This window comes from Bombina bombina, chromosome 3, assembly GCF_027579735.1.
Source record: "Bombina bombina isolate aBomBom1 chromosome 3, aBomBom1.pri, whole genome shotgun sequence".
NCBI lineage: Eukaryota > Metazoa > Chordata > Amphibia > Anura > Bombinatoridae > Bombina > Bombina bombina.
The window spans coordinates 292,655,126-292,667,405 of NC_069501.1; positions in this window are offsets into that span (position 1 = coordinate 292,655,126).

Below are 12,280 nucleotides of genomic sequence, written 5' to 3' on the forward strand. Positions count from 1 at the left end.
TGTATTTAATTAATTTATTGATAGTGTAGTGTTAGGTTTAATTGTAGATAATTGTAGGTATTTTATTTAATTAATTTATTGATAGTGTAGTGTTAGGTTTAATTGTAACTTAGGTTAGGATTTATTTTACAGGTAATTTTGTAATTATTTTAACTAGGTAGCTATTAAATAGTTATTAACTATTTAATAGCTATTGTACCTGGTTAAAATAAATACAAAGTTGCCTGTAAAATAAATATTAATCCTAAAATAGCTATAATATAATTATAATTTATATTGTAGCTATATTAGGGTTTATTTTACAGGTAAGTATTTAGCTTTAAACAGGAATAATTTATTTAATAAGAGTTAATTTATTTCGTTAGATTTAAATTATATTTAATTTAGGGGGGTGTTAGTGTTAAGGTTAGACTTAGCTTTAGGGGTTAATAAATTTATTAGAGTAGCGGTGAGGTCCGGTCGGCAGATTAGGGGTTAATACTTGAAGTTAGGTGTCAGTGATGTCAGGGTGGGCAGATTAGGGGTTAATACTATTTATTTTAGGGTTATTGAGGCGGGAGTGAGGCGGATTAGGGGTTAATACATTTATTATAGTAGCGGTGAGGTCCGGTCGGCAGATTAGGGGTTAATTATTGTAGGTAGCTGGCGGCGACGTTGTGGGGGGCAGATTAGGGGTTAATAAATATAATATAGGGCTCGGCGGTGTTAGGGGCAACAGATTAGGGGTACATAGCTATAATGTAGGTGGCGGCGGTGTACGGAGCGGCAGATTAGGGGTTAAAAATAATATGCAGGGGTCAGCGATAGCGGGGGTGGCAGATTAGGGGTTAATAAGTGTAAGGTTAGGGGTGTTTAGACTCGGGGTACATGTTAGGGTGTTAGGTGCAGACTTAGGAAGTGTTTCCCCATAGGAAACAATGGGGCTGCATTAGGAGCTGAACGCTGCTTTTTTGCAGGTGTTAGGTTTTTTTTCAGCTCAAACAGCCCCATTGTTTCCTATGGGGGAATCGTGCACGAGCACGTTTTTGAAGCTGGCCGCGTCCGTAAGCACCGCTGGTATTGAGAGTTGCAGTGGCGGTAAATATGCTATACGCTCCCTTTTTGGAGCCTAACGCAGCCCTTCTGTGAACTCTAAATACCAGCGGTATTTAAAAGGTGTGGGGGGAAAAAAGCCAGCGTTAGCTACGCGGGTCGTTACCGACAAAACTCTAAATCTAGCCGAAAGAAACCAACATAGATATACAGACTACACATGCTATTGGTGTATAACATAAAGCAATTGGGCTTATCCTACTACAAGATGTTTCACAAACACCTTTAATTGCAAGTAGTGATGTCGCGAATAGTTCGCCGGCGAACATAGCTTGTTCGCATTCGCCGCGGCGGGCAAACATATGCGATGTTCAATCCGCCCCCTATTCATCATCATTGAGTAATACTTTGACCCTGTACCTCACAGTCAGCAGACACATTCCAGCCAATCAGCAGCAGACCCTCCCAGGCCCTCCTACCTCCTGGACAGCATCCATTTTAGATTAATTCGGAAGCTGCATTCTTAGTGAGAGGAGGGACAGTGTAGTTGCTGCTGATTTAATAGGGAAATCGAAAGCTAGGCTAGTGTATTCAGTGTCCACTACAATCCTGAAGGACTCATCTGATCTCTGCTGTAAGGACAGCACCCCAAAAAGCCCTTTTTAGGGCTAGAACATCAGTCTGCTTTTTTTTTTTTCCTGTGTAATCTAATTGCAGTTTCCTGCCTGCCAGCGTGTGTGTCAGGCTCACAGCATATACTGTGCCCACTTGCCCAGTGCCACCACTCATATCTGGTGTAACAGTAGTGTACATTTAAAAAAACAACACTTTTTTGACTGTGAAATAATAGCAGTCAGTTTCCTTCACACGTGTGCGTTTCAGTGCCTGCCTGCCTGCCAGGGCACAGTGTCACCCCAGTGCAACTCATATCTGGTGTAACAGTAGTGTACATTTAAAAAAAAAAAAAAACACTTTTTTGACTGTGAAATAATAGCAGTCAGTTTCCTTCACACGTGTGCATGTCAGTGCCTGCCTGCCAGGGCACAGTGTCACCCCAGTGCAACTCATATCTGGTGTAACAGTAGTGTACATTTAAAAAAAACAACACTTTTTTGACTGTGAAATAATAGCAGTCAGTTTCCTTCACACATGTGCGTTTCAGTGCCTGCCTGCCAGGGCACAGTGTCACCCCAGTGCAACTCATATCTGGTGTAACAGTAGTGTACATTTAAAAAATAAAAAAACACTTTTTTGACTGTAATAGATTGAATAGCAGTTAGTTGTCTGCAAGCGTGTGTGTCAGGCCTACAGCGTCTACTCTGCCAACTTCTGCCAGTGCACAGTGCCGCTCATATCTGTACCTGATAGGGGATGTAACAGGGATTAAACTGATAAGGACCGACCAAGCATCTTTTTCCATCTCCCGGTTCCTAAAATCGATGCTATATACATGTCCCCTGATAGGGGACGTAACAGGGATTAAACTGATAGGAATAGTACTACTTAACACACCTTATAATAACACAGAGAGAGGCAATGCAGAGAGAGGAGTCTGAAGAAGAGGAGTCAGAGGAGGAAGGTGGCTTTGAGGAGGTGGAAGACCAAACACAGCAGGCGTCCCAGGGGGCTTGTTGTCACCTTTCGGGGACCCTTGGTGTTGTACGTGGCTGGGTGGAGGAAGAGACCTTCAATGACATCAGTGAGGACAAGGAACGGGACATGGCTAGCTTGGTATCCAACCTTGTGCAAATGGGGAGTTTGCGGTTGTGCAAATGGACTGTTTGCGGTTGTTTGCGGTGCGTTAAAGGGACAGTCTAGGCCAAAATAAACTTTCATGATTCAGATAGAGCATGTCATTATAAACAATTTTCCTATTTACTTTTATCACCAATTTTGCTTTGTTCTCTGGTATTCTTAGTTGAAAGCTTAACCTATGAAGTTCATATGCTAATTTCTTAGACCTTGAAGCCCACCTCTTTCAGATTGCATTTTAACAGTTTTTTACCACTAGAGGGTGTTAGTTCACGTATTTCATATAGATAACACTGTGCTCGTGCACGAGAAGTTATCTGGGAGCAGGCACCGATTGGCTAGACTGCAAGTTCGGTCAAAAGAACTGAAAAAAGGGGCAGTTTGCAGAGGCTTAGATACAAGATAATCACAGAGGTTAAAAGTATATTATTATAAATGTGTTAGTTATGCAAAACTGGGAAATGGGAAATAAAGGGATTATCTATCTTATAACAATAAAAATTCTGGTGTAGACTGTCCCTTTAAACGGGGAGTTTGGTCTGTCACTGTGAAGCGGGCGTAACCCTTACACTACTTGATCGATACAACATCATACCTGATGATTTAAAGCACTTTATTCCAAACAATTTAGGAATGTTAGGTGATTTATGCCCTTTATGGCTTAAAACCAGACTCTGCATCAACTATGTAATTTTCCATGGGAGTTTTGCCATGGATCCCCCTCCGGCATGCCACAGTCCAGGTGTTAGTCCCCTTGAAACAACTTTTCCATCACTATTGTGGCCAGAAAGAGTCCCTGTGGGTTTTAAAATTCGCCTGCCTATTGAAGTCTATGGTGGTTCGCCCGTTCACGAACAGTTGTGGAAGTTCGCGTTCGACGTTCGCGAACCAAAATTTTTATGTTCGCGACATCACTAATTGCAAGGACTATTTTCCTTTGTGTGTACACATATATTTCCCTTGCAAACCTCGTCCCAGCTACTGTATCTCTGGAAAAACTAAAAGAAATTCCAATCAGAAAGAAAGCTGGAAGGACAGGACCCCTCCCTTCTTGATGACCATATTTTTTTTAAACCAAATCAGCTTTATTAAGTGTAATAAATACAACATAACTGAAAATACATATATGCACTTGAGTTTTCCACTTACAAATTACATGAGTATACATGTAAATTAGATTAAGCCGACATGTTTGTGTAATGGAACAACAAAAGATAAAGAAATGAGAACATATATAAAAAAAAAAAATAACATTGTCAGAGTTAACTACTACTTTCTTTCCCATTGTCACTGTAGAACATCTTAATCCTATATACCCAGAAATTAATATAGTTATATAGTTTCAAAGGTCTTGTAGCTATTTATTATTATTATAAGGTATTTGTAGAGCGCCAACAGGTTCCGCAGCGCTAAATTGATTAATAAACCTTAGCTATGAATGTGTCACACATTGTTTTAATTTGTATATACAGTATGTGTCCTGATTTTTATGTTTAATATATGCATATTCCTCTAGGTATAATATATGATTAAATTGATTATACCATTGAGTCAATCATGGGAATCCCTTGGTTTTCCACTGTTTGGCTATCAGATTTTTTTATACTATTACTGGCTACAAACAATAATTTCCTTTTATGAGTTTGTAACTTATTAGTAATATTATTAAACAGCTATACACCAGGATCTTCTGGAAGGGTGACCTCCAACATGTTTGACGTTATGTTTACTATAGACTCCCAAATAGGGCATATTAGAGGGCAGTCCCACCATATACACTCACCGGCCACTTTATTAGGTACACCTGTTCAATTGCTTGGTAACAAAAATTGCTAATCAGCCAATCACATGGCAGCAACTCAATGCATTTTGGCATCTAGAGGTGGTGAAGGCAACTTGCCGAAGTTCAAACCGAGCATCAGAATGGGGAAGAAAGGGGATTTAAGTGACTTTCAACGTGGCATGGTTGTTGTTTGCGCCAGGCGGGCTGCATTTCAAAAACTGCTGATCTACTGGGATTTTCACACACAACCATCCCTAGGGTTTACAGAGAATGGCCTGAAAAAGAGAAAATATCCAGTGAGCGGTAAAAAGAGAAAATATCCAGTGAGCAGCAGTTGTGTGGACTAAAATGTCTTGTTGATGTCAGAGGTCAGAGGAGAATGGGCAGACTGGTTCGAGATGATTGAAAGGCAACAGTAACTCATATAACCATTCGTTACAACCAAGGTATGCAGAATACCATCTCTGAATGCACAACACGTCTAACCTTGAAGCAGATGGGCTACAGCAGCAGAAGACCACACCGAGTGCCACTCCTGTCAGCTAAGAACAGGAAACCGAGGCTACAATTCACACAGGCTCATCAAACTTGGACAATAGAAGATTGGAAAAACATTGCCTGGTCTGACGAGTCTCGATTTCAGCTGTGACAGTCAGATAGTAGTTTTTTTTTCCATAAACATGAATGCATGGATCAATCCTGCCTTGTATCAACAGCTCAGGCTGGTGGTGTAGTAATGGTGTAGGGTATAATTTCTTGGAACACTTTGGGCCCCTTAGTACCAATTGACCATCATTTAAATGCCATGGCCTACCTGAGTATTGTTGCTGACCATATCTGTCCCTTTATGATTACAGTGTACCCATCTTCTGATAGCTACTTCCCGCAGGATAATGCACCATGTCACAAAGCTCAAATCATCTCAAACTGGTATCTTGAACATGACAATGAGTTCACTGTACTCTAATGGCCTCCACAGTCACCAGATCTCAATCCAATAGAGCACCTCTGGGATGTGGTGGAACGGGAGATTCCCATCATGGATATGCAGCCAAAAAATCTCCAGCAACTGCGTGATGCTATCATGTCAATATGTACCAAAATCTCTGAGGAATGTTTCCAACAAATTGTTGAATCTATGTCACGAAGAATTAAGGCAGTTCTAAAGGCAAAAAGGGGTCCAACCCAGTACTAGCAAGGTGTACCTAATAAAGTGGCCGGTGAGTGTATGTGTCATGGTTTCAAGGTATTGTCCAATCTCCAGCATTTATTGCTTGTGGAAGGGAATAACTTATGAATCCTTGTTGGGGTAAGGTACCGTCTTTGAATAATGTTTTAACTTAAATTCTATTAGTCTGCTGGATGATAATACTTTAGACACATGTCTGTACCTGTTATATCAATATTGAGTTCTTCATTCTATCGGCCTTTATAATGAGGTGTGAACCCTTGTGGGGACTTCTGTAATAAGGAATATGATAAAGAAAGGGTCCGTCTGTGTCATGTTCTATCCCTTTAAATTATCTTTGCACTCATTCCTTCAAACCTGCATATAAAATTACAACACACCTTCCTACAGGTGCTTAGTTATTTGTATGTTTAGTCTGACAACCATCTACCACTAACTGCTGTGTTACAATACAAACCTCCTGAATCAAGCCTCACATCTACAGACTTCCTGAAGTGTTATAGTTCATGACCTGATACGGATTCAAGATTGCTGTCTCTATCCAGTTAATTATATACTAGAAGCAAGGACTTTTAACATTGAGTCGTTGCTGGGATATTCAGTCTCTGTGTAAGCTGAAGCAAACGGATTGCACCGGTGACACCTAAGTCTGTCTCAAACTGGTGTAGCCTGTACCATTTAATCCTGATTCATAAGGACAACCTAAATAAGCCACCAAGCAGAGGTTACTTACAGACCCATCCATAATCATATTTGCCACTCCGTTACAGCATAGCCGGAGAATCCCGGATCACCCATCAAGACACGCCCAGCTGTGACATCACCGGCTTCCAGATCTCGATCTGTCACAAGCCGCACAGGAATAGTTTATCCAGTAAACAAACTGCTACCATGACAAATCACATCTGCCCCTCAAGGCGACAACTAGTCTGTACTCATGCAAAGAGTCTGCCTGTAGCTCTGCTAAGCCACGCCCTTTCTCACACGTCACAAAGCTGTCAGTTGCAACAAAATAGCAACCTGTTCAAATAGCTGAAGTTTCCCTGTACTGAGGATCATTTCTAACTCATCAGAGTTTCCTGAACTGTATATGCACTCGCTCTGAAAGTGACCAAATAACTTTACAGATTCCAGATTCTGCAGTTGTGATCCACAATAACTAGCAGTAATCTGACAAGTAGTTCAGCAAACCTATCCTTACTGCTACAGCCATAACATATTACTAAGTCAAAAATATTTTGATGGATCCAGCAGAATTGCCCAAAGAGTGGACTTTCTCAGGGTGTTAGAGAACTGCAAATACAAAATGAAAGCCTACGTGGCATAATTAAAGATTTCATGAGTTCCAAGTCAGCCCCAAGTTATACGAACCCGGAACTCCAGGTCTGTATGCCTGATAAGTTTTCTGGTGACAGAGCACACGTTAGGCAGTTTAAAAATAACTGTAATTTATTCTTTTCATTAAAGCCAAGGACTTACTGTACAGAAAGAGTAAAAGTACTACCTATGATTCTAGATGTACAACGCTTTCTTGGCTTTGCAAACTACTACCGGAAGTTCATTAAAGGTTTCTCTGCTAACTGTAAACCTTTTAATAGCCTAACCAGTAAATACAACAACTTCCAATGGACCTCTGCTACTAAGCAGACATTCAACCTTTTAAAGAAAAAGTTCACAAAAGCATCCATCCTCTGTTTCCCTGAGCCAAAACTTCAATTAATCTTAGAGGTGGATTCATTTCGGAATATGCCATTGGCTCGATTCTCTCCCAACGGGTCACATCAAAAGAACCAATTCATCCGGTAGCATTCTACTGGAGGCTTATGACATATGCAAAAGTGAATTACCCGATTGGTGAAAAAGAACTTCTAGTCATCAAAAGTTCTTTTGAACATTGGTGACATCTGTTGGAAGGCACTGAATATCTAATTCTGATTTACACTGACCATAAGAACTTGGAGTATTTACAGACCAGTAAAACCGTGTCCGCCCGTCAACTAAGATGGAGCCTCTATTTCTCCAGGTTCAACTACCATATCTCCTACAGACTTGGCAGCAAGAACGGTAAAGCCGATGCTTTGTCTAGAAAAGACAAAAAGCCTGACCTCCACACTCCAGCCACAACTGTTATACCTTCAGAACATTTCATAGGCATGACACCTCAATTTCCTGAACTCCTACTTCAGAAACAAAAGGAGGATACAGAAATACCTAAAACTCAGCTCGACGTAGCCACAGATGGTCTCTCCTACTATAGAGGCAAACTCTACATTTCCACTACACTTCGTTCTACTATTTTGACTGAACACCATGACACCTATCTCGCTGGGCATGCAGGAATACAAAAAACTCTTGATGTCATCAAAAGAGCTTATTGGTGGCCATCGCTGAGAAAATCCATCACAGAATACATTAACACCTGTCCCATATGTACAATCTCCAAATCTGATAAGAAAAAATCCTATGGATTTCTTATGTCAATCCAAGTTCCTGAAAGACCATGGCATATGCTCAGTATGGATTCCATTGTAGATTTACCAGTCTCTAACAAGTATAATACAATTCTTGTCGCAGTAGATACACTTACTAAAATGGCACACTTCATCCCTTACCACAAATTACCAACTTCTGCCGAGACGGCACAACTCTTCCTAACAAATGTCGTAAGACTTTGTGGCCTACCTACAACTCTAGTCATGGATAGGGGTTCCCAATTTACTTCTCGATTTTGGAGGGAATTGTGTAAGACCCTACAAATACAACACAGTTTCAGTACAACTTTTCATCCCCAGACCAATGGGCAGACCGAGTGGGTAAATCAATGGCTCGAATAGTACTTTAGGTGCTATTGTTCATTGCAACAAGACAACTCGTCATGTTTACCCATGGCCAAGTATGCATATAACTACACTATCTCCTCATCAACTAAATACTCGCCTTTCTATGCCAACTATGGATATTAGCCCACTTTTCACCTATTTCCTCAAGCTGAGAACGCTTGTCCTATGGTTGATGATAACAGCAACTCTCTGCTCCAACTCTTCCAACAACTTAAAGAAAACATCCAACTTGCCCAGAAGACTCAAAAACTGTACTATGACTCAAAAAGACGACCGGCCCCCCCTTACTCCATAGGGGATAAAGTATGGCTTTCAACTAAACACTTAAGACTCAAAACTCCCTGCAAAAAGTTGAATGGTCTCTTTATCGGACCTTTTGACATTGTCCGCATTGTTAATAGGAATGCATGTTTTCCTCCTCAAGCCTTATCTGCCTACCCGGTCCCAAATTCTGGTCCAGCCACCGGATTCGGATTCAAGATTGCTATTTTTATCCGGTTAATCATATACTAGAAGCAAGGACTTTTAACATCGAGTCTAATGAAAGATTTGTCACTGGGATATACAGTCTCTGTGTAAGCTGAAACAAATGAATTGCACCAGTGACATCTAAGTCTGTCTCAAACCGTTGTAGTCTGTACCAATGGGCTACAACCACACAGGAATAGTTTATCCAGTAAACTAACTGCTACCATGACAAATCGCATCTGCCCCTCAAGGCGACAACTAGCCTGTAGTCATGCAAAGAGTCTGTCTGTAGCTCAGCTAAGCCACGCCCTCTGACACATGTCACAAAGCGGTCAGTTGCAACAAAATAGCAACATGTTCAAACAGCTGAAGATCATTTCTAACCCATCAAAGAGTTTCCTAAACTGTATATGCACTCTCTCTGAAAGTGACCAAATAACTTTATAGACTCCAGATTCTGCAGTTCTGATCCACAATAACTAACAGTAAACCGACAAGTAGTTCAGCAAACCTATCCTTACTGCTACAGCTAAAACAGTCTGCTAGGGGATTCAGATTTGCAGAGGAGTTCAAAGGGAGTCTGTCAGGATGTTTTCGAAAGTAAGAGTGACTTTGGGGCAATAATAACCAGTTTTTTAACATGACTAACCCCTTTTCCATTAACTCTGTTGAAAAAAAGGGTTTTTCCTCATTTCCCAAATGGTATATCATTATAGCACAGTGTTGTTTTATCTTTTTATCCCCAAGATACAAATTAGGTGTAAAATCTATATTGTCTGTTAGGGGTGTCAAGGGTGAAAATTTTGAAGAAAGATGTGGAAATTCTTTTTTTTTTTAAACAAATCTTTTTATTAGGACAGAAAGGTTTTACAGATACATAAATATTTTCACATCATTATATAAATTCTTACATAAAAAACAAACAAACAAACAAAAATAGAAACAAATTATTTTGTCATTGTCTGTCTCCAACTACATGCTGCAATCAGTAACTTAATAATTACTTAATATAAATAATATCATTCCTGTTGTGGAGACATACTACATATCTGAATGATTTATTTGTACATATTTCCCTTATCCATTCTGTTCTAAACAATTTAGGTAGATCAGTTTGGGTATATAATATATATCTCCAAAATAATAAGAAAAAAAAAAAGAAAAGAAAGAAAAGAAAGAGATAGGTAAGAAAAAAAATATTTGTAAAATTAAGAATAAGAAATAAAGTTATTTTACTCTATATCCTGTTCTTCTCTACAAAAAGGTCCATTGTCCTCTTAGCCTATATTCTGTCAATAATACATTACTTGCAAAGGGGGATAAAAAAAAATTCTGAAAAATCTCTTCCTGAGCCAATATGAAATTTTCCCACTTCTGTATAAATGCTTTCAAGCGATTTTCTGTTAGAAACAATCACCTAGATTACGAGTTTTGCGGTAACAGGGGTGCGGTGCTAACGCTCAGTTTATGCACGCTCAGTTTATGCTCAACGCTCACCTACAAACAACGCTGGTATTACAGGTTTTTTTAAACCCGACGTTAGTCGCACAAAAGTGAGCAGAGAGCAAAATTTAGCTCCACATCTCACCTCAATACCAGTGTTGCTTACGGTAGCGGGGAACTGGATAAACGTGCTCGTGCACAATTTCCCCATAGGAATCAATGGGGCAGAATCGGCTGAACAAAAACCTAACACCTGCAAAAAAGCAGTGTTCAGCTCCTAACGCAGCCCCATTGATTCCTATGGGGAAATACATTTTACGTTTACACCTAACACCCTAACATGAACCCCGAGTCTAAACACCCCTAATCTTACACTTATTAACCCCTAATCTGCCGTCCCCGACATCGTCGCCACCTACATTATATTATTAACCGCTAATCTGCCGCTCCGGACACCACCGCCACCTACATTATAGTTATGAATAGTGATGTCGCGAACAGTTCCCGGCGAACATAGCTTGTTCGCGTTCGCCGCTGCGGACGAACATATGCGATGTTCGATCCACCCCCTATTCGTCATCATTGAGGAAACTTTGACCCTGTATCTCACAGCCTTCAGACACATTTGAGTCAATCAGCAGCAGACACTCCCTCACAGACACTCCCAGCTCCTGGGCAGCAGCCATTTTAGATTCATTACGATCCTGCTTTCTTAGTGAGAGGAGGTTTAGTGTTGCTGCTGCTGACATTATAGGGAAATAGGCTAGGCTAGTGTATTTAGTGTCCACTACAGTCCTGAAGGACTCATCTAATCTCTGCTGTAAGGACAGCACCCCAAAAAGCCCTTTTTAGGGCTAGAACTTCAGTCGTTTTTTGTTTTTTTTTATTTGTAATTTTATTTGCATTTGCCTGGCTTTCAGCCTGTGTGTGAGGCTCACAGCATATACTGTGATTAGTGCCACCACTGATATCTGCTTAAATTTAAAAAAAACTTTTAAAAAAACAAACTTTTAAATCATTTTGCTAGTGTAATCTAATTTCATTTTCTATCAGGCCTGTGTCTCAGGCTCACACAGCATATACTGTGGTTAATTGCTCTGTGCCAGCCACCACTCATATGTGTGTCAGGCCCACATCATATAGTGTGATTAATAGCTCTTTTTTCCACCACTTATATCTGGTGTAACATTAGTGTAATTTTTTTTTACATTTTTTTTTTACATCAGTCCTCTTCTAGTGTTATTTAATTTTAGTTGCCAGGCCAGCCTGGCTGCCATTAGTGCCAGCCTGTGTGTCAGGCTGCCAGCATATACTGTGCCTACTTCCATCCTCAGTGCCAGTCCACCACTCCTATATGGTGTAACATTAGTTTAAATTTTGTAAAAAAAAACTTTTACATCAGTCTTCTAGTGTTATTTAATTTTAGTTGCCAGGCCAGCCTGCCACTAGTGCCAGCCTGTGTGTCAGGCTGCCAGCACATACTGTGCCTACTTCTATCCTGAGTGCCATCACTCCTATCTGTGTAACTTTTTAAAAAAAAACTTTTACATCAGTCTGCTATTGTTATTTAATTGCAGTTGCCTGTCTGCCAGCGTGTGTGCCAGGCCCACTTTCCAACTAGTGCCACGAATCATATTTGTTATAACAGTAGTGTAAATATTTTAAATAAAAACTTTTTTGACTGTGAATCATCAGTCTGCTAGTGCAGTTGAATTACAGTTGCCTGCCTGCCAGCGTGTGTGCCAGGCCCACTTGCCAACTAGTGCCACCAAT